The sequence below is a fragment of the Schistocerca cancellata genome, unplaced genomic scaffold (assembly GCF_023864275.1).
Source record: "Schistocerca cancellata isolate TAMUIC-IGC-003103 unplaced genomic scaffold, iqSchCanc2.1 HiC_scaffold_780, whole genome shotgun sequence".
In the NCBI taxonomy this organism is placed as follows: Eukaryota; Metazoa; Arthropoda; class Insecta; order Orthoptera; family Acrididae; genus Schistocerca; species Schistocerca cancellata.
The window spans coordinates 3,426,206-3,449,498 of record NW_026046791.1 but is presented as its reverse complement, the minus strand read 5'-3'; positions in this window follow the sequence as shown (position 1 = coordinate 3,449,498).

Sequence of the window (23,293 nt, the reverse complement as noted above, 5' to 3'; positions counted from 1 at the left end):
CGTCATTAGGTGGCCCTGAACGTTACAATTCACTATCAGTTTTTCGTCCCATTCGATAATCTAGACTCACAGCAGAACGGCCATAAGGTGCCGAGGCACCAATAGACCCATGGAGATAATTCTGCTGGAGGACGATGTATTGAATCGGGACGCAATTTGAGTGTTCCATTGTCATTAGGAGGCCATGAACGTTACAATTCACTATCAGTTTTTCGTCCGATTCGAAAATCTTTGAGTCACCGAAGAACGGCCATAAGGTACCCGAGGCAGCAATAGACCCATGGAGACAAGTCGGCTGGAGGACGATGTATTGAATCGGGACGCAATTTGAGTGATCCATCGTTATTAGGTGGCCCTGAACGTTACAATTCACAATGAGTTTTTCGTCCGTTTCAAAAATCTTTGACTCACAGCAGAACGGCCATAAGGTGCCCGAGGCAGCAATAGACCCATGGAGACAAGTCGGCTGGAGGACGATGTATTGAATCGGGACGCAATTTGAGGGATCCATCGTCATAAGGTGGCCTTGAATCTTACAATTCTCTATCAGTTTTTCGTCCGATTCGAAAATCTTTGACTCACAGCAGAACGGCCATAAGGTGCCCGAGGCAGCAATAGACCCATGGAGACAAGTCGGCTGGAGGACGATGTATTGAATCGGGACGCAATTTGAGTGTTCCATCGTCATTAGGAGGCCCTGAACGTTACATTTCACTATTAGCTTTTCGTCCGATTCGAAAATCTTTGAGTCATAGCAGAACGGCCATAAGGTGCCCGAGGCAGCAATAGACCCATGGAGACAAGTCTGCTGGAGGACGATGTATTGAATCGGGACGCAATTTGAGTGTTCCATCGTCATTAGGAGGCCCTGAACGTTACAATTCACCATCAGTTTTTCGTCCGATTCGAAAATCTTTGAGTCACAGCAGAACGGCCATAAGGTGCCCGAGGCAGCAATAGACCCATGGAGACATGTCTGCTGGAGGACGATGTATTGAATCGGGACGCAATTTGAGTGATCCATCGTCATTAGGTGGCCCTGAACGTTACAATTCACTATCAGTTTTTCGTCTGATTCGAAAATCTTTGACCCACAGCAGAACGGCCATAAGGTGCGCGAGGTAGCAATAGACCCTTGGAGACAAGTCGGCTGGAGAACGATGTATTGAATCGGGACGCAATTTGAGGGGTCCATCGTCATTAGGTGGCCCTGAATGTTACAATTCACTATCAGTTTTTCGTCAGATTCGAAAATCTTTGACTCACAGCAGAACGGCCATAAGGTGACCGAGGCAGCAATAGACCCATGGAGACAAGTCTGCTTTAGGACGATGTATTGAATCGGGACGGAATTTGAGTGTTCCATCGTCATTAGGAGGCCCTGAACGTTACAATTCACTATTAGATTTTCGTCCGATTCGAAAATCTTTGAGTCACAGCAGAACTGCCATAAGGGGCCCGAGGGAGCAATAGACCCATGGAGACAAGTCTGCTGCAGGACGATGTAATGAATCGGGACGTAATTTGAGTGATCCATCGTCATTAGGAGGCCCTGAACGTTACAATTCACTATCAGTTTTTCGTCTGATTCGAAAATCTTTGACCCACAGCAGAACGGCCATAAGGTGCCCGATGTGGCAATAGACCCATGGAGACGCTGGAGGACGATGTATTGAATCGGGACGCAATTTGAGGGATCCATCGTAATTAGGTGGCCCTGAACGTTACAATTCACTATCAGTTTTTCGTCCCATTCGATAATTTAGACTCACAGCAGAACGGCCATTAGGTGCCCGAGGCAGCAATAGGCCCATGGAGACAAGTCTTCTGGAGGACGATGTATTGAATCGGGACGCAATTTGAGTGATCCATCGTCATTAGGTGGCCCTGAACGTTACAATTCACTATCTGTTTTTCGTCCGATTCGAAAATCTTTGACGCACAGCAGAACGGCCATAAGGTGCCCGAGGCAGCAATAGACCCATGGAGACAAGTCGGCTGGAGGACGATGTATTGAATCGGGACGCAATTTGAGTGATCCATCGTCATTAGGTGGCCCTGAAAGTTACAATTCACTATCAGTTTTTCGTCCGATTCGATAATGTTTGACTCGCAGCAGAACGGCCATAAGGTGCCCGAGGCAGCAATAGATCCAAGGAGACAAGTCTGCTGGAGGACGATGTATTGAATCGGGACGCAATTTGAGTGATCCAACGTCATTAGGTGGCCCTGAACGTTACAATTCACTATCAGTTTTTCGTCCCATTCGATAATCTAGACTCACAGCAGAACGGCCATAAGGTGCCCGAGGCAGCAATAGACCCATGGAGACAATTCTGCTGGAGGACGATGTATTGAATCGGGACGCAATTTGAGTGTTCCATTGTCATTAGGAGGCCCTGAACGTTACAATTCACTATCAGTTTTTCGTCCGATTCGAAAATCTTTGAGTCACCGCAGAACGGCCATAAGGTGCCCGAGGCAGCAATAGACCCATGGAGACAAGTCGGCTGGAGGACGATGTATTGAATCGGGACGCAATTTGAGTGATCCATCGTTATTAGGTGGCCCTGAACGTTACAATTCACTATCAGTTTTTCGTCCGATTCGAAAATCTTTGACTCACAGCAGAACGGCCATAAGGTGCCCGAGGCAGCAATAGACCCATGGAGACAAGTCGGCTGGAGAACGATGTATTGAATCGGGACGCAATTTGAGGGATCCATCGTCATTAGGTGGCCCTGAATGTTACAATTCTCTATCAGTTTTTCGTCCGATTCGAAAATCTTTGACTCACAGCAGAACGGCCATAAGGTGCCCGAGGCAGCAATAGACCCATGGAGACAAGTCGGCTGGAGGACGATGTATTGAATCGGGACGCAATTTGAGTGATCCATCGTCATTAGTTGCCCCTGAACATTACAATTCACTATCAGTTTTTCGTCCCATTGGATAATCTAGCAATGGAGACAAGTCTGCTGCAAGACGATGTATTGAATCGGGACGCAATTTGAGTGATCCATCGTCATTAGGTGGCCCTGAACGTTACAATTCACTATCAGTTTTTCGTCCGATTCGAAAATCTTTGACTCACAGCAGAACGGCCATATGGTGCCCGAGGCAGCAATACACCTATTGAGACAAGTCTGCTGGAGGACGATGTATTGAATCGGGACGCAATTTGAGTGTTCCATCGTCATTAGGAGGCCCTGAACGTTACAATTCAACATCAATTTTTCGTCCGAATCGAAAATCTTTGAGTCACAGCAGAACGGCCATAAGGTGCCCGAGGCAGCAATAGACCCATGGAGACATGTCTGCTGGAGGACGATGTATTGAATCGGGACGCAATTTGAGTGATCCATCGTCATTAGGTGGCCCTGAACGTTACAATTCACTATCAGTTTCTCGTCTGATTCGAAAATCTTTGACCCACAGCAGAACGGCCATAAGGTGCGCGAGGTAGCAATAGACCCTTGGAGACAAGTCGGCTGGAGAACGATGTATTGAATCGGGACGCAATTTGAGGGATCCATCGTCATTAGGTGGCCCTGAATGTTACAATTCACCATCAGTTTTTCGTCAGATTCGAAAATCTTTGACTCACAGCAGAACGGCCATAAGGTGCCCGAGGCAGCAATAGACCCATGGAGACAAGTCTGCTGGAGGACGATGTATTGAATCGGGACGGAATTTGAGTGTTCCATCGTCATTAGGAGGCCCTGAACGTTACAATTCACTATTAGATTTTCGTCCGATTCGAAAATCTTTGAGTCACAGCAGAACTGCCATAAGGGGCCCGAGGGAGCAATAGACCCATGGAAACAAGTCTGCTGCAGGACGATGTAATGAATCGGGACGTAATTTGAGTGATCCATCGTCATTAGGAGGCCCAGAACGTTACAATTCACTATCAGTTTTTCGTCTGATTCGAAAATCTTTGACCCACAGCAGAATGGCCATAAAATGCCCGATGTGGCAATAGACCCATGGAGACGCTGGAGGACGATGTATTGAATCGGGACGCAATTTGAGGGATCCATCGTAATTAGGTGGTCCTGAACGTTACAATTCACTATCAGTTTTTCGTCCCATTCGATAATTTAGACTCACAGCAGAACGGCCATTAGGTGCCCGAGGCAGCAATGGACCCATGGAGACAAGTCTTCTGGAGGACGATGTATTGAATCAGGACGCAATTTGAGTGATCCATCGTCATTAGGTGGCCCTGAACGTTACAATTCACTATCAGTTTTTCGTCCGATTCGAAAATCTTTGACTCACAGCAGAACGGCCATAAGGTGCCCGAGGCAGCAATAGATCCAAGGAGACAAGTCTGCTGGAGGACGATGTATTGAATCGGGACGCAATTTGAGTGATCCAACGTTATTAGGTGGCCCTGAACGTTACAATTCACTATCAGTTTTTCGTCCCATTCGATAATCTAGACTCACAGCAGAACGGCCATATGGTGCCCGAGGCAGCAATAGACCCATGGAGACAATTCTGCCGGAGGACGATGTATTGAATCGGGACGCAATTTGAGTGTTCCATTGTCATTACGAGGCCCTGAACGTTACAATTCACTATCAGTTTTTCGTCCGATTCGAAAATCTTTGAGTCCCCGCAGAACGGCCATAAGGTGCCCGATGCAGCAATAGACCCATGGAGACAAGTCGGCTGGAGGACGATGTATTGAATCGGGACGCAATTTGAGTGATCCATCGTTATTAGGTGGCCCTGAACGTTACAATTCACTATCAGTTTTTCGTCCGATTCGAAAATCTTTGACTCACAGCAGAACGGCCATAAGGTGCGCGAGGCAGCAATAGACCCATGGAGACAAGTCGGCTGGAGGACGATGTATTGAATCGGGACGCAATTTGAGTGGTCCATCGTCATTAGGTGGCCCTGAATGTTACAATTCACTATCAGTTTTTCGTCCGATTCGAAAATCTTTGAGTCACAGCAGATCGGCCATAAGGTGCCCGAGGCAGCAATAGACCCATGGAGACAAGTCTGCTGGAGGACGATGTATTGAATCGGGACGCAATTTGAGTGTTCCATCGTCATTAGGAGGCCCTGAACGTTACAATTCACTATTAGCTTTTCGTCCGTTTCGAAAATCTTTGAGTCACAGCAGAACGGCCATAAGGTGCCCGAGGCAGCAATAGACCCATGGAGACAAGTCTGCTGGAGGACGATGTATTGAATCGGGTTCAATTTGAGTGTTCCATCGTCATTAGGAGGCCCTGAACGTTACAATTCACCATCAGTTTTTCGTCCGATTCGAAAATCTTTGAGTCACAGCAGAACGGCCATAAGGTGCCCGAGGCAGCAATAGACCCATGGAGACATGTCTGCTGGAGGACGATGTATTGAATCGGGACGCAATTTGAGGGATCCATCGTCATTAGGTGGCCCTGAATGTTACAATTCACTATCAGTTTTTCGTCAGATTCGAAAATCTTTGACTCACAGCAGAACGGCCATAAGGTGCCCGGGGCAGCAATAGACCCATGGAGACAAGTCTGCTGGAGGACGATGTATTGAATCGGGACGGAATTTGAGTGTTCCATCGTCATTAGGAGGCCCTGAACGTTACAATTCACTATTAGATTTTCGTCCGATTCGAAAATCTTTGAGTCACAGCAGAACTGCCATAAGGGGCCCGAGGGAGCAATAGACCCATGGAGACAAGTCTGCTGCAGGACGATGTAATGAATCGGGACGTAATTTGAGTGATCCATCGTCATTAGGAGGCCCTGAACGTTACAATTCTCTATCAGTTTTTCGTCTGATTCGAAAATCTTTGACCCACAGCAGAACGGCCATAAGGTGCCCGATGTGGCAATAGACCCATGGAGACGCTGGAGGACGATGTATTGAATCGGAACGCAATTTGAGGGATCCATCGTAATTAGGTGGCCCTGAACGTTACAATTCACTATCAGTTTTTCGTCCCATTCGATAATTTAGACTCACAGCAGAACGGCCATTAGGTGCCCGAGGCAGCACTAGACCCATGGAGACAAGTCTTCTGGAGGACGATGTATTGAATCGGGACGCAATTTGAGTGATCCATCGTCATTAGGTGGCCCTGAACGTTACAATTCACTATCACTTTTTCGTCCGATTCGAAAATCTTTGACTCACAGCAGAACGGCCATAAGGTGCCCGAGGCAGCAATAGACCCATGGAGACAAGTCGGCTGGAGGACGATGTATTGAATCGGGACGCAATTTGAGTGATCCATCGTCATTAGGTGGCCCTGAAAGTTACAATTCACTATCAGTTTTTCGTCCGATTCGATAATGTTTGACTCACAGCAGAACGGCCATAAGGTGCCCGAGGCAGCAATAGATCCAAGGAGACAAGTCTGCTGGAGGACGATGTATTGAATCGGGACGCAATTTGAGTGATCCAACGTCATTAGGTGGCCCTGAACGTTACAATTCACTATCAGTTTTTCGTCCCATTCGATAATCTAGACTCACAGCAGAACGGCCATAAGGTGCCCGAGGCAGCAATAGACCCATGGAGACAAGTCGGCTGGAGGACGATGTATTGAATCGGGACGCAATTTGAGTGATCCATCGTTATTAGATGGCCCTGAACGTTACAATTCACTATCAGTTTTTCGTCCGATTCGAAAATCTTTGACTCACAGCAGAACGGCCATAAGGTGCCCGAGGCAGCAATAGACCCATGAAGACAAGTCGGCTGGAGGACGATGTATTGAATCGGGACGCAATTTGAGTGTTCCATCGTCATTAGGAGGCCCTGAACGTTACAATTCACTATTAGCTTTTCGTCCGATTCGAAAATCTTTGAGTCACAGCAGAACGGCCATAAGGTGCCCGAGGCAGCAATAGACCCATGGAGACAAGTCGGCTGGAGGACGATGTATTGAATCGGGACGCAATTTGAGTGATCCATCGTCATTAGGTGGCCCTGAATGTTACAATTCACTGTCAGTTTTTCGTCCGATTCGAAAATCTATGACTTACAGCAGAACGGCCATAAGGTGCCCGAGGCAGCAATAGACCCATGGAGACAAGTCGGCTGGAGGACGATGTATTGAATCGGGACGCAATTTGAGTGTTCCATCGTCATTAGGAGGCCCTGAATGTAACAATTAACTATCAGTTTTTCGTCCCATTCGATAATCTAGACTCACGGGAGAACGGCCATAAGGTGCCCGAGGCAGCAATAGACCCATGGAGACAAGTCTGCTGGAGGACGATGTATTGAATCGGGACGCAATTTGAGTGATCCATCGTCATTAGGTGGCCCTGAACGTTACAATTCACTATCAGTTTTTCGACCGATTCGAAAATCTTTGACTCACAGCAGAACGGCCATAAGGTGCCCGAGGCAGCAATAGACCCATGGAGACAAGTCTGCTGGAGCACGAGGTATTGAATCGGGACGCAATTTGAGTGATCCATCGTCATTAGGTGGCCCTGTACGTTACAATTCACTATCAGTTTTTCGCCCCATTCCATAATCTAGCAATGGAGACAAGTCTGCTGCCGGACGATGTATTGAATCGGGACGCAATTTGAGTGATCCATCATCATTAGCTGGCCCTGAACGTTACAATTCACTATCAGTTTTTCGTCCGATTCGAAAATCTTTGACTCACAGCAGAACGGCAATATGGTGCACGAGGCAGCAATAGACCCATGGAGACAAGTCTGCTGGAGGACAATGTATTGAATCGGGACGCAATTTGAGTGTTCCATCGTCATTAGGAGGCCCTGAACTTTACAATTCACTATCAGTTTTTCGTCCGATTCGAAAATCTTTGAGTCACAGCAGAACGGCCATAAGATGCCCGTGGCAGCAATAGACCCATAGAGACAAGTCTGCTGGAGGTCGATGAATTGAATCGGGACGCAATTTGAGTGATCCATCGTCATTAGGTGGCCCTGAACGTTACAATTCACTATCAGTTTTTCGTCCGATTCGAAAATCTTTGACTCACAGCAGAACGGCCATAAGGTGCCCGAGGCAGCAATAGAGCCATGGAGACAAGTCTGCTGGAGGACGATGTATTGAATCGGGACGCAATTTGAGTGATCCAACGTCATTAGGTGGCCCTGAACGTTACAATTCACTATCAGTTTTTCGTCCCATTCGATAATCTAGACTCACAGCAGAACAGCCATAAGGTGCCCGAGGCAGCAATAGACCCATGCAGACAATTCTGCTGGAGGACGATGTATTGAATCGGGACGCAATGTGAGTGTTCCATTGACATTAGGAGGCCCTGAACGTTACAATTCACTATCAGTTTTTCGTCCGATTCGAAAATCTTTGAGTCACCGCAGAGCGGCCATAAGGTGCCCGAGGCAGCAATAGACCCATGGAGACAAGTCGGCTGGAGGACGATGTATTGAATCGGGACGCAATTTGAGTGATCCATCGTTATTAGGTGGCCCTAAACGTTACAATTCACTATCAGTTTTTCGTCCGATTCGAAAATCTTTGACTCACAGCAGAACGGCCATAAGGTGCCCGAGGCAGCAATAGACCCATGGAGACAAGTCGGCTGGAGGACGATGTATTGAATCGGGACGCAATTTGAGTGATCCATCGTCATTAGGTGGCCCTGAATGTTACAATTCACTATCAGTTTTTCGTCAGATTCGAAAATCTTTGACTCACAGCAGAACGGCCATAAGGTGTCCGAGGCAGCAATAGACCCATGGAGACAAGTCTGCTGGAGGACGATGTATTGAATCGGGACGCAATTTGAGTGTTCCATCGTCATTAGGAGGCCCTGAATGTTACAATTCACTATTAGCTTTTCGTCCGATTCGAAAATCTTTGAGTCACAGCAGAACGGCCATAAGGTGCCCGAGGCAGCAATAGACCCATGGAGACAAGTCGGCTGGAGGACGATGTATTGAATCGGGACGCAATTTGAGTGATCCATCGTCATTAGGTGGCCCTGAATGTTACAATTCACTGTCAGTTTTTCGTCCGATTCGAAAATCTATGACTTACAGCAGAACGGCCATAAGGTGCCCGAGGCAGCAATAGACCCATGGAGACAAGTCGGCTGGAGGACGATGTATTGAATCGGGACGCAATTTGAGTGTTCCATCGTCATTTGGAGGCCCTGAATGTAACAATTAACTATAAGTTTTTCGTCCCATTCGATAATCTAGACTCACGGGAGAACGGCCATAAGGTGCCCGAGGCAGCAATAGACCCATGGAGACAAGTCTGCTGGAGGACGATGTATTGAATCGGGACGCAATTTGAGTGATCCATCGTCATTAGGTGGCCCTGAACGTTACAATTCACTATCAGTTTTTCGACCGATTCGAAAATCTTTGACTCACAGCAGAACGGCCATAAGGTGGCCGAGGCAGCAATAGACCCATGGAGACAAGTCTGCTGGAGCACGAGGTATTGAATCGGGACGCAATTTGAGTGATCCATCGTCATTAGGTGGCCCTGTACGTTACAATTCACTATCAGTTTTTCGCCCTATTCCATAATCTAGCAATGGAGACAAGTCTGCTGCAGGACGATGTATTGAATCGGGACGCAATTTGAGTGATCCATCATCATTAGGTGGCCCTGAACGTTACAATTCACTATCAGTTTTTCGTCCGATTCGAAAATCTTTGACTCACAGCAGAACGGCCATATGGTGCCCGAGGCAGCAAGAGACCCATGGAGACAAGTCTGCTGGAGGACAATGTATTGAATCGGGACGCAATTTGAGTGTTCCATCGTCATTAGGAGGCCCTGAACTTTACAATTCACTATCAGTTTTTCGTCCGATTCGAAAATCTTTGAGTCACAGCAGAACGGCCATAAGATGCCCGAGGCAGCAATAGACCCATGGAGACAAGTCTGCTGGAGGTCGATGTATTGAATCGGGACGCAATTTGAGTGATCCACCGTCATTAGGTGGTCCTGAACGTTACAATTCACTATCAGTTTTTCGTCCGATTCGAAAATCTTTGACTCACAGCAGAACGGCCATAAGGTGCTCGAGGCAGCAATAGAGCCATGGAGACAAGTCGGCTGGACGACGATTTATTGAATCGGGACGCAATTTGAGTGTTCCATCGTCATTTGGAGGCCCTGAATGTAACAATTAACTATCAGTTTTTCGTCCCATTCGATAATCTAGACTCACGGGAGAACAGCCATAAGGTGCCCGAGGCAGCAATAGACCCATGGAGACAAGTCTGCTGGAGGACGATGTATTGAATCGGGACGCAATTTGAGTGATCCATCGTCATTAGGTGGCCCTGAACGTTACAATTCACTATCAGTTTTTCGACCGATTCGAAAATCTTTGACTCACAGCAGAACGGCCATAAGGTGCCCGAGGCAGCAATAGACCCATGGAGACAAGTCTGCTGGAGCACGAGGTATTGAATCGGGACGCAATTTGAGTGATCCATCGTCATTAGGTGGCCCTGTACGTTACAATTCACTATCAGTTTTTCGCCCTATTCCATAATCTAGCAATGGAGACAAGTCTGCTGCAGGACGATGTATTGAATCGGGACGCAATTTGAGTGATCCATCATCATTAGGTGGCCCTGAACGTTACAATTCACTATCAGTTTTTCGTCCGATTCGAAAATCTTTGACTCACAGCAGAACGGCCATATGGTGCCCGAGGCAGCAAGAGACCCATGGAGACAAGTCTGCTGGAGGACAATGTATTGAATCGGGACGCAACTTGAGTGATCCATCGGCATTAGGTGGCCCTGAACGTTACAATTCACTATTAGTTTTTCGTCCGATTCGAAAATCTTTGAGTCACAGCAGAACGGCCATAAGGTGCCCGAGGCAGCAATAGACCCATGGAGACAAGTCTGCTGGAGGACGATGTATTGAATCGGGACGCAATTTGAGTGATCCAACGTCATTAGGTGGCCCTGAACGTTACAATTCACTATCAGTTTTTCGTCCCATTCGATAATCTAGACTCACAGCAGAACGGCCATAAGGTGCCCGAGGCAGCAATAGACCCATGGAGACAATTCTGCTGGAGGACGATGTATTGAATCGGGACGCAATTTGAGTGTTCCATTGTCATTAGGAGGCCCTGAACGTTACAATTCACTATCAGTTTTTCGTCCCATTCGATAATTTAGACTCACAGCAGAACGGCCATTAGGTGCCCGAGGCAGCAATAGACCCATGGAGACAAGTCTTCTGGAGGACGATGTATTGAATCGGGACGCAATTTGAGTGATCCATCGTCATTAGGTGGCCCTGAACGTTACAATTCACTATCAGTTTTTCGTCCGATTCGAAAATCTTTGACTCACAGCAGAACGGCCATAAGGTGCCCGAGGCAGCAATAGACCCATGGAGACAAGTCGGCTGGAGGACGATGTATTGAATCGGGACGCAATTTGAGTGATCCATCGTCATTAGGTGGCCCTGAATGTTACAATTCACTATCAGTTTTTCGTCAGATTCGAAAATCTTTGACTCACAGCAGAACGGCCATAAGGTGCCCGAGGCAGCAATAGACCCATGGAGACAAGTCTGCTGGAGGACGATGTATTGAATCGGGACGCAATTTAAGTGTTCCATCGTCATTAGGAGGCCCTGAACGTTACAATTCACTATTAGCTTTTCGTCCGATTCGAAAATCTTTGAGTCACAGCAGAACGGCCATAAGGTGCCCGAGGCAGCAATAGACCCATGGAGACAAGTCGGCTGGAGGACGATGTATTGAATCGGGACGCAATTTGAGTGATCTATCGTCATTAGGTGGTCCTGAAAGTTACAATTCACTGTCAGTTTTTCGTCCGATTCGAAAATCTATGACTTACAGCAGAACGGCCATAAGGTGCCCGAGGCAGCAATAGACCCATGGAGACAAGTCGGCTGGAGGACGATGTATTGAATCGGGACGCGATTTGAGTGTTCCATCGTCATTAGGAGGCCCTGAATGTAACAATTAACTATCAGTTTTTCGTCCCATTCGATAATCTAGACTCACAGGAGAACGGCCATAAGGTGCCCGAGGCAGCAATAGACCCATGGAGACAAGTCTGCTGGAGGACGATGTATTGAATCGGGACGCAATTTGAGTGATCCATCGTCATTAGGTGGCCCTGAACGTTACAATTCACTATCAGTTTTTCGACCGATTCGAAAATCTTTGACTCACAGCAGAACGGCCATAAGGTGCCCGAGGCAGCAATAGACCCATGGAGACAAGTCTGCTGGAGCACGAGGTATTGAATCGGGACGCAATTTGAGTGATCCATCGTCATTAGGTGGCCCTGTACGTTACAATTCACTATCAGTTTTTCGCCCCATTCCATAGTCTAGCAATGGAGACAAGTCTGCTGCAGGACGATGTATTGAATCGGGACGCAATTTGAGTGATCCATCATCATTAGGTGGCCCTGAACGTTATAATTCACTATCAGTTTTTCGTCCGATTCGTAAATCTTTGACTCACAGCAGATCGGCCATATGGTGCCCGAGGCAGCAATAGACCCATGGAGACAAGTCTGCTGGAGGACAATGTATTGAATCGGGACGCAATTTGAGTGTTCCATCGTCATTAGGAGGCCCTGAACTTTACAATTCACTATCAGTTTTTCGTCCGATTCGAAAATCTTTGACTCACAGCAGAACGGCCATAAGGTGCCCGAGGCAGCAATAGAGCCATGGAGACAAGTCGGCTGGACGACGATTTATTGAACCGGGACGCAATTTGAGTGATCCATCGGCATTAGGTGGCCCTGAACGTTACAATTCACTATTAGTTTTTCGTCCGATTCGAAAATCTTTGAGTCACAGCAGAACGGCCATAAGGTGCCCGAGGCAGCAATAGACCCATGGAGACAAGTCTGCTGCAGGAAGATGTATTGAATCGGGACGCAATTTGAGTGTTCCATCGTCATTAGGAGGCCCTGAACGTTACAATTCACTATTAGCTTTTCGTCCGATTCGAAAATCTTTGAGTCACAGCAGAACGGCCATAAGGTGCCCGAGGCAGCAATACACCCATGAAGACAAGTCTGCTGCAGGACGATGTATTGAATCGGGACGCAATTTGAGTGATCCATCGTCATTAGGTGGCCCTGAACGTTACAATTCACTATCAGTTTTTCGTCTGATTCGAAAATCTTTGACCCACAGCAGAACGGCCATAAGGTGGCCGAGGTAGCAATAGACCCATGGAGACAAGTCGGCTGGAGAACGATGTATTGAATCGGGACGCAATTTGAGGGATCCATCGTCATTAGGTGGCCCTGAATGTTACAATTCACTATCAGTTTTTCGTCCTATTCGAAAATCTTTAACTCACAGCAGAACGGCCATAAGGTGCCCGAGGCAGCAATAGACCCATGGAGACAAGTCGGCGGGAGGACGATGTATTGAATCGGGACGCAATTTGAGTGATCCATCGTCATTAGGTGGCCCTGAATGTTACAATTCACTGTCAGTTTTTCGTCCGATTCGAAAATCTATGACTTACAGCAGAACGGCCATAAGGTGCCCGAGGCAGCAATAGACCCATGGAGACAAGTCGGCTGGAGGACGATGGTTTGAATCGGGACGCAATTTGAGTGTTCCATCGTCATTAGGAGGCCCTGAATGTAACAATTAACTATCAGTTTTTCGTCCCATTCGATAATCTAGACTCACGGGAGAACGGCCATAAGGTGCCCGAGGCAGCAATAGACCCATGGAGACAAGTCTGCTGGAGGACGATGTATTGAATCGGGACGCAATTTGAGTGATCCAACGTCATTAGGTGGCCCTGAACGTTACAATTCACTATCAGTTTTTCGTCCCATTCGATAATCTAGACTCACAGCAGAACGGCCATAAGGTGCCCGAGGCAGCAATAGACCCATGGAGACAATTCTGCTGGAGGACGATGTATTGAATCGGGACGCAATTTGAGTGTTCCATTGTCATTAGGAGGCCCTGAACGTTACAATTCACTATCAGTTTTTCGTCCCATTCGATAATTTAGACTCACAGCAGAACGGCCATTAGGTGCCCGAGGCAGCAATAGACCCATGGAGACAAGTCTTCTGGAGGACGATGTATTGAATCGGGACGCAATTTGAGTGATCCATCGTCATTAGGTGGCCCTGAACGTTACAATTCACTATCAGTTTTTCGTCCGATTCGAAAATCTTTGACTCACAGCAGAACGGCCATAAGGTGCCCGAGGCAGCAATAGACCCATGGAGACAAGTCGGCTGGAGGACGATGTATTGAATCGGGACGCAATTTGAGTGATCCATCGTCATTAGGTGGCCCTGAATGTTACAATTCACTATCAGTTTTTCGTCAGATTCGAAAATCTTTGACTCACAGCAGAACGGCCATAAGGTGCCCGAGGCAGCAATAGACCCATGGAGACAAGTCTGCTGGAGGACGATGTATTGAATCGGGACGCAATTTAAGTGTTCCATCGTCATTAGGAGGCCCTGAACGTTACAATTCACTATTAGCTTTTCGTCCGATTCGAAAATCTTTGAGTCACAGCAGAACGGCCATAAGGTGCCCGAGGCAGCAATAGACCCATGGAGACAAGTCGGCTGGAGGACGATGTATTGAATCGGGACGCAATTTGAGTGATCTATCGTCATTAGGTGGTCCTGAAAGTTACAATTCACTGTCAGTTTTTCGTCCGATTCGAAAATCTATGACTTACAGCAGAACGGCCATAAGGTGCCCGAGGCAGCAATAGACCCATGGAGACAAGTCGGCTGGAGGACGATGTATTGAATCGGGACGCGATTTGAGTGTTCCATCGTCATTAGGAGGCCCTGAATGTAACAATTAACTATCAGTTTTTCGTCCCATTCGATAATCTAGACTCACAGGAGAACGGCCATAAGGTGCCCGAGGCAGCAATAGACCCATGGAGACAAGTCTGCTGGAGGACGATGTATTGAATCGGGACGCAATTTGAGTGATCCATCGTCATTAGGTGGCCCTGAACGTTACAATTCACTATCAGTTTTTCGACCGATTCGAAAATCTTTGACTCACAGCAGAACGGCCATAAGGTGCCCGAGGCAGCAATAGACCCATGGAGACAAGTCTGCTGGAGCACGAGGTATTGAATCGGGACGCAATTTGAGTGATCCATCGTCATTAGGTGGCCCTGTACGTTACAATTCACTATCAGTTTTTCGCCCCATTCCATAGTCTAGCAATGGAGACAAGTCTGCTGCAGGACGATGTATTGAATCGGGACGCAATTTGAGTGATCCATCATCATTAGGTGGCCCTGAACGTTACAATTCACTATCAGTTTTTCGTCCGATTCGTAAATCTTTGACTCACAGCAGATCGGCCATATGGTGCCCGAGGCAGCAATAGACCCATGGAGACAAGTCTGCTGGAGGACAATGTATTGAATCGGGACGCAATTTGAGTGTTCCATCGTCATTAGGAGGCCCTGAACTTTACAATTCACTATCAGTTTTTCGTCCGATTCGAAAATCTTTGACTCACAGCAGAACGGCCATAAGGTGCCCGAGGCAGCAATAGAGCCATGGAGACAAGTCGGCTGGACGACGATTTATTGAACCGGGACGCAATTTGAGTGATCCATCGGCATTAGGTGGCCCTGAACGTTACAATTCACTATTAGTTTTTCGTCCGATTCGAAAATCTTTGAGTCACAGCAGAACGGCCATAAGGTGCCCGAGGCAGCAATAGACCCATGGAGACAAGTCTGCTGCAGGAAGATGTATTGAATCGGGACGCAATTTGAGTGTTCCATCGTCATTAGGAGGCCCTGAACGTTACAATTCACTATTAGCTTTTCGTCCGATTCGAAAATCTTTGAGTCACAGCAGAACGGCCATAAGGTGCCCGAGGCAGCAATACACCCATGAAGACAAGTCTGCTGCAGGACGATGTATTGAATCGGGACGCAATTTGAGTGATCCATCGTCATTAGGTGGCCCTGAACGTTACAATTCACTATCAGTTTTTCGTCTGATTCGAAAATCTTTGACCCACAGCAGAACGGCCATAAGGTGGCCGAGGTAGCAATAGACCCATGGAGACAAGTCGGCTGGAGAACGATGTATTGAATCGGGACGCAATTTGAGGGATCCATCGTCATTAGGTGGCCCTGAATGTTACAATTCACTATCAGTTTTTCGTCCTATTCGAAAATCTTTAACTCACAGCAGAACGGCCATAAGGTGCCCGAGGCAGCAATAGACCCATGGAGACAAGTCGGCGGGAGGACGATGTATTGAATCGGGACGCAATTTGAGTGATCCATCGTCATTAGGTGGCCCTGAATGTTACAATTCACTGTCAGTTTTTCGTCCGATTCGAAAATCTATGACTTACAGCAGAACGGCCATAAGGTGCCCGAGGCAGCAATAGACCCATGGAGACAAGTCGGCTGGAGGACGATGGTTTGAATCGGGACGCAATTTGAGTGTTCCATCGTCATTAGGAGGCCCTGAATGTAACAATTAACTATCAGTTTTTCGTCCCATTCGATAATCTAGACTCACGGGAGAACGGCCATAAGGTGCCCGAGGCAGCAATAGACCCATGGAGACAAGTCTGCTGGAGGACGATGTATTGAATCGGGACGCAATTTGAGTGATCCATCGTCATTAGGTGGCCCTGATCGTTACAATTCACTATCAGTTTGTCGACCGATTCGAAAATCTATGACTCACAGCAGAACGGCCATAAGGTGCACGAGGCAGCAATAGACCCATGGAGACAAGTCTGCTGGAGCACGAGGTATTGAATCGGGACGCAATTTGAGTGATCCATCGTCATTAGGTGGCCTTGTACGTTACAATTCACTATCAGTTTTTCGCCCCATTCCATAATCTAGCAATGTAGACAAGTCTGCTGCAGGACGATGTATTGAATCGGGACGCAATTTGAGTGATCCATCATCATTAGGTCGCCCTGAACGTTACAATTCACTATCAGTTTTTCGTCCGATTCGAAAATCTTTGACTCACAGCAGAACGGCCATATGGTGCCCGAGGCAGCAATAGACCCATGGAGACAAGTCTGCTGGAGGACAATGTATTGACTCGGGACGCAATTTGAGTGTTCCATCGACATTAGGAGGCCCTGAACTTTACAATTCACTATCAGTTTTTCGTCCGATTCGAAAATCTTTGAGTCACAGCAGAACGGCCATAAGATGGCCGAGGCAGCAATAGACCCATGGAGACAAGTCTGCTGGAGGTCGATGTATTGAATCGGGACGCAATTTGAGTGATCCATCGTCATTAGGTGGCCCTGAACGTTACAATTCACTATCAGTTGTTCGTCCGATTCGAAAATCTTTGACTCACAGCAGAACGGCCATAAGGTGCCCGATGCAGCAATAGAGCCATGGAGACAAGTCGGCTGGACGACGATTTATTGAACCGGGACGCAATTTGAGTGATCCATCGGCATTAGGTGGCCCTGATCGTTACAATTCACTATTAGTTTTTCGTCCGATTCGAAAATCTTTGAGTCACAGCAGAACGGCCATAAGGTGCCCGAGGCAGCAATAGACCCATGGAGACAAGTCTGCTGCAGGAAGATGTATTGAATCGGGACGCAATTTGATTGATCCATCGTCATTAGGTGGCCCTGAACGTTACAATTCACTATCAGTTTTTCGTCTGATTCGAAAATCTTTGACCCACAGCAGAACGGCCATAAGGTGCCCGAGGTAGCAATAGACCCATGGAGACAAGTCGGCTGGAGGACGATGTATTGAATCGGGACGCAATTTGAGGGATCCATCGTCATTAGGTGGCCCTGAATGTTACAACTCACTATCAGTTTTTCGTCAGATTCGAAAATCTTTGACTCACAGCTGAACGGCCATAAGGTGCCCGAGGCAGCAATAGACCCATGGAGACAAGTCGGCTGGAGGACGATGTATTGAATCGGGACGCAATTTGAGTGATCCATCGTCATTAGGTGGCCCTGAATGTTACAATTCACCATCAGTTTTTCGTCCGATACGAAAATCTTTGACTCACAGCAGAACGGCCATAAGGTGCCCGAGGCAGCAATAGACCCATGGAGACAAGTCTGCTGCAGGAAGATGTATTGAATCGGGACGCAATTTGATTGATCCATCGTCATTAGGTGGCCCTGAACGTTACAATTCACTATCAGTTTTTCGTCTGATTCGAAAATCTTTGACCCACAGCAGAACGGCCATAAGGTGGCCGAGGTAGCAATAGACCCATGGAGACAAGTCGGCTGGAGAACGATGTATTGAATCGGGACGCAATTTGAGGGATCCATCGTCATTAGGTGGCCCTGAATGTTACAATTCACTATCAGTTTTTCGTCCTATTCGAAAATCTTTAACTCACAGCAGAACGGCCATAAGGTGCCCGAGGCAGCAATAGACCCATGGAGACAAGTCGGCTGGAGGACGATGTATTGAATCGGGACGCAATTTGAGTGATCCATCGTCATTAGGTGGCCCTGAATGTTACAATTCACTGTCAGTTTTTCGTCCGATTCGAAAATCTATGACTTACAGCAGAACGGCCATAAGGTGCCCGAGGCAGCAATAGACCCATGGAGACAAGTCGGCTGGAGGACGATGGTTTGAATCGGGACGCAATTTGAGTGTTCCATCGTCATTAGGAGGCCCTGAATGTAACAATTAACTATCAGTTTTTCGTCCCATTCGATAATCTAGACTCACGGGAGAACGGCCATAAGGTGCCCGAGGCAGCAATAGACCCATGGAGACAAGTCTGCTGGAGGACGATGTATTGAATCGGGACGCAATTTGAGTGATCCATCGTCATTAGGTGGCCCTGATCGTTACAATTCACTATCAGTTTGTCGACCGATTCGAAAATCTATGACTCACAGCAGAACGGCCATAAGGTGCACGAGGCAGCAATAGACCCATGGAGACAAGTCTGCTGGAGCACGAGGTATTGAATCGGGACGCAATTTGAGTGATCCATCGTCATTAGGTGGCCTTGTACGTTACAATTCACTATCAGTTTTTCGCCCCATTCCATAATCTAGCAATGTAGACAAGTCTGCTGCAGGACGATGTATTGAATCGGGACGCAATTTGAGTGATCCATCATCATTAGGTCGCCCTGAACGTTACAATTCACTATCAGTTTTTCGTCCGATTCGAAAATCTTTGACTCACAGCAGAACGGCCATATGGTGCCCGAGGCAGCAATAGACCCATGGAGACAAGTCTGCTGGAGGACAATGTATTGACTCGGGACGCAATTTGAGTGTTCCATCGACATTAGGAGGCCCTGAACTTTACAATTCACTATCAGTTTTTCGTCCGATTCGAAAATCTTTGAGTCACAGCAGAACGGCCATAAGATGGCCGAGGCAGCAATAGACCCATGGAGACAAGTCTGCTGGAGGTCGATGTATTGAATCGGGACGCAATTTGAGTGATCCATCGTCATTAGGTGGCCCTGAACGTTACAATTCACTATCAGTTTTTCGTCTGATTCGAAAATCTTTGACCCACAGCAGAACGGCCATAAGGTGCCCGAGGTAGCAATAGACCCATGGAGACAAGTCGGCTGGAGGACGATGTATTGAATCGGGACGCAATTTGAGGGATCCATCGTCATTAGGTGGCCCTGAATGTTACAACTCACTATCAGTTTTTCGTCAGATTCGAAAATCTTTGACTCACAGCAGAACGGCCATAAGGTGCCCGAGGCAGCAATAGACCCATGGAGACAAGTCTGCTGGAGGACGATGTATTGAATCGGGACGCAATTTGAGTATCCATCGTCATTATGTGGCCCTGAATGTTACAATTCACTATCAGTTTTTCGTCCGATTCGAAAATCTTTGACTCACAGCAGAACGGCCATAAGGTGCCCGAGGCAGCAATAGACCCATGGAGACAAGTCTGCTGCAGGACGATGTATTGAATCGGGACACAATTTGATTGATCCATCGTCATTAGGTGGCCCTGAACGTTACAATTCACTATCAGTTTTTCGTCTGATTCCAAAATCTTTGACCCACAGCAGAACGGCCATAAGGTGTCCGAGGTAGCAATAGACCCATGGAGACAAGTCGGCTGGAGGACGATGTATTAAATCGGGACGCAATTTGAGGGATCCATCGTCATTAGGTGGCCCTGAATGTTACAATTCACTATCAGTTTTTCGTCCGATTCGAAAATCTTTGACTCACAGCAGAACGGCCATAAGGTGCCCGAGGCACAAATAGACCCATGGAGACAAGTCTGCTGGAGGACGATGTATTGAGTCGGGACGGAATTTGAGTGTTCCTTCGTCATTAGGAGGCCCTAAACGTTACAATTCACTATTAGTTTTTCGTCCGATTCGAAAATCTTTGAGTCACAGCAGAACGGCCATAAGGGGCCCGAGGGAGCAATAGACCCATGGAGACAAGTCTGCTGCAGGACGATGTAATGAATCGTGACGCAATTTGAGTGATCCATCGTCATTAGGTGGCCCTGAACGTTACAATTCACTATCAGTTTTTCGTCTGATTCGAAAATCTTTGACCCACAGCAGAACGGCCATAAGGTGCCCGAGGTGGCAATAGACCCATGGAGATGCTGGAGGACGATGTATTGAATCGGGACGCAATTTGAGTGTTCCATCGTCATTAGGAGGCAATAAACGTTACAATTCACTATCAGTTTTTCGTCCGATTCGAAAATCTTTCACTCACAGCAGAACGGCCATAAGGTGCCCGAGGCAGCAATAGACCCATGGAGACAAGTCGGCTGGAGGACGATGTATTGAATCGGGACGCAATTTGAGTGATCCATCTTCATTAGGTGGCCCTGAAAGTTACAATTCACTATCAGTTTTTCGTCCGATTCGATGATGTTTGGCTCACAGCAGAACGGCCATAAGGTGCCCGAGGCAGCAATAGATCCATGGAGACAAGTCTGCTGGAGGACGATGTATTGAATCGGGACGCAATTTGAGTGATCCAACGTCATTAGGTGGCCCTGAACGTTACAATTCACTATCAGATTTTCGTCCCATTCGATAATCTAGACTCACAGCAGAACGGCCATAAAATGCCCGAGGCAGCAATAGACCCATGGAGACAATTCTGCTGGAGGACGATGTATTGAATCGGGACGCAATTTGAGTGTTCCATTGTCATTAGGAGGCCCTGAACGTTACAATTCACTATCAGTTTTTCGTCCGATTCGAAAATCTTTGAGTCACAGCAGAACGGCCATAAGGTGCCCGAGGCAGCAATAGACCCATGGAGACAAGTCAGCTGGAGGACGATGTATTGAATCGGGACGCAATTTGAGTGATCCATCGTTATTAGGTGGCCCTGAACGTTACAATTCACTATCAGTTTTTCGTCCGATACGAAAATCTTTGACTCACAGCAGAACGGCCATAAGGTGCCCGAGGCAGCAATAGACCCATGGAGACAAGTCGGCTGGAGGACGATGAATTGAATCGGGACGCAATTTGAGTGATCCATCGTCATTAGGTGGCCCTGAATGTCACAATTCACTATCAGTTTTTCGTCAGATTCGAAAATCTTTGACTCACAGCAGAACGGCCATAAGGTGCCCGAGGCAGCAATAGACCCATGGAGACAAGTCTGCTGGAGGACGATGTATTGAATCGGGACGCAATTTGAGTGTTCCATCGTCATTAGGAGGCCCAGAACGTTACAATTCACTATTACTTTTTCGTCCGATTCGAAATTCTTTGAGTCACAGCAGAACGGCCATAAGGTGCCCGAGGCAGCAATAGACCCATGAAGACAAGTCTGCTGCAGGACGATGTATTGAATCGGTACGCAATTTGAGTGATCCATCGTCATTAGGTGACCCTGAACGTTACAATTCACTATCAGTTTTTCGTCTGATTCGAAAATCTTTGACCCACAGCAGAACAGCCATAAGGTGCCCGAGGTAGCAATAGACCCATGGAGACAAGTCGGCTGGAGAACGATTTATTGAATCGGGACGCAATTTGAGGGATCCATCGTCATTAGGTGGCCCTGAATGTTACAATTCACTATCAGTTTTTCGTCCGATTCGAAAATCTTTGACTCACAGCAGAACGGCCATAAGGTGCCCGAGGCAGCAATAGACCCATGGAGACAAGTCGGCTGGAGGACGATGTATTGAATCGGGACGCAATTTGAGTGATCCATCGTCATTGGGTGCCCCTGAACATTACAATTCACTATCAGTTTTTCGTCCCATTCGATAATCTAGCAATGGAGACAAGTCTGCTACAAGACGATGTATTGAATCGGGACGCAATTTGAGTGATCCATCGTCATTAGGCGGCCCTGAACGTTACAATTCACTATCAGTTTTTCTCCGATTCGAAAATCTTTGACTCGTAGCAGAACGGCCATATGGTGCCCGAGGCAGCAATACACCTATTGAGACAAGTCTGCTGGAGGACGATGTATTGAATCGGGACGCAATTTGAGTGTTCCATCGTCATTAGGAGGCCCTGAACGTTACAATTCACTATCAGTTTTTCGTCCGATTCGAAAATCTTTGAGTCACAGCAGAACGGCCATAAGGTGCCCGAGGTAGCAATAGACCCATGGAGACATGTTTGCTGGAGGACGATGTATTGAATCGGGACGCAATTTGAGTGATCCATCGTCATTAGGTGGCCCTGAACGTTACAATTCACTATCAGTTTTTCGTCTGATTCGAAAATCTTTGACCCACAGCAGAACGGCCATAAGGTGCCCGAGGTAGCAATAGACCCTTGGAGACAAGTCGGCTGGAGAACGATGTATTGAATCGGGACGGAATTTGAGGGATCCATCGTCATTAGGTGGCCCTGAATGTTACAATTCACTATCAGTTTTTCGTCCGATTCGAAAATCTTTGACTCACAGCAGAACGGCCATAAGGTGCCCGAGGCAGCAATAGACCCATGGAGACAAGTCGGCTGGAGGACGATGTATTGAATCGGGACGCAATTTGAGTGATCCATCGTCATTAGGTGCCCCTGAACATTACAATTCACTATCAGTTTTTCGTCCCATTCGATAATCTAGCAATGGGGACAAGTCTGCTGCAGGACGATGTATTGAATCGGGACGCAATTCGAGTGATCCATCGTCATTAGGTGGCCCTTAACGTTACAATTCACTATCAGTTCTTCGTCCGATTCGAAAATCTTTGACTCACAGCAGAACGGCCATATGGTGCCCGAGGCAGCAATACACCTATTGAGAAAAGTCTGCTGGAGGACGATGTATTGAATCGGGACGCAATTTGAGTGTTCCACCGTCATTAGGAGGCCCTGAACGT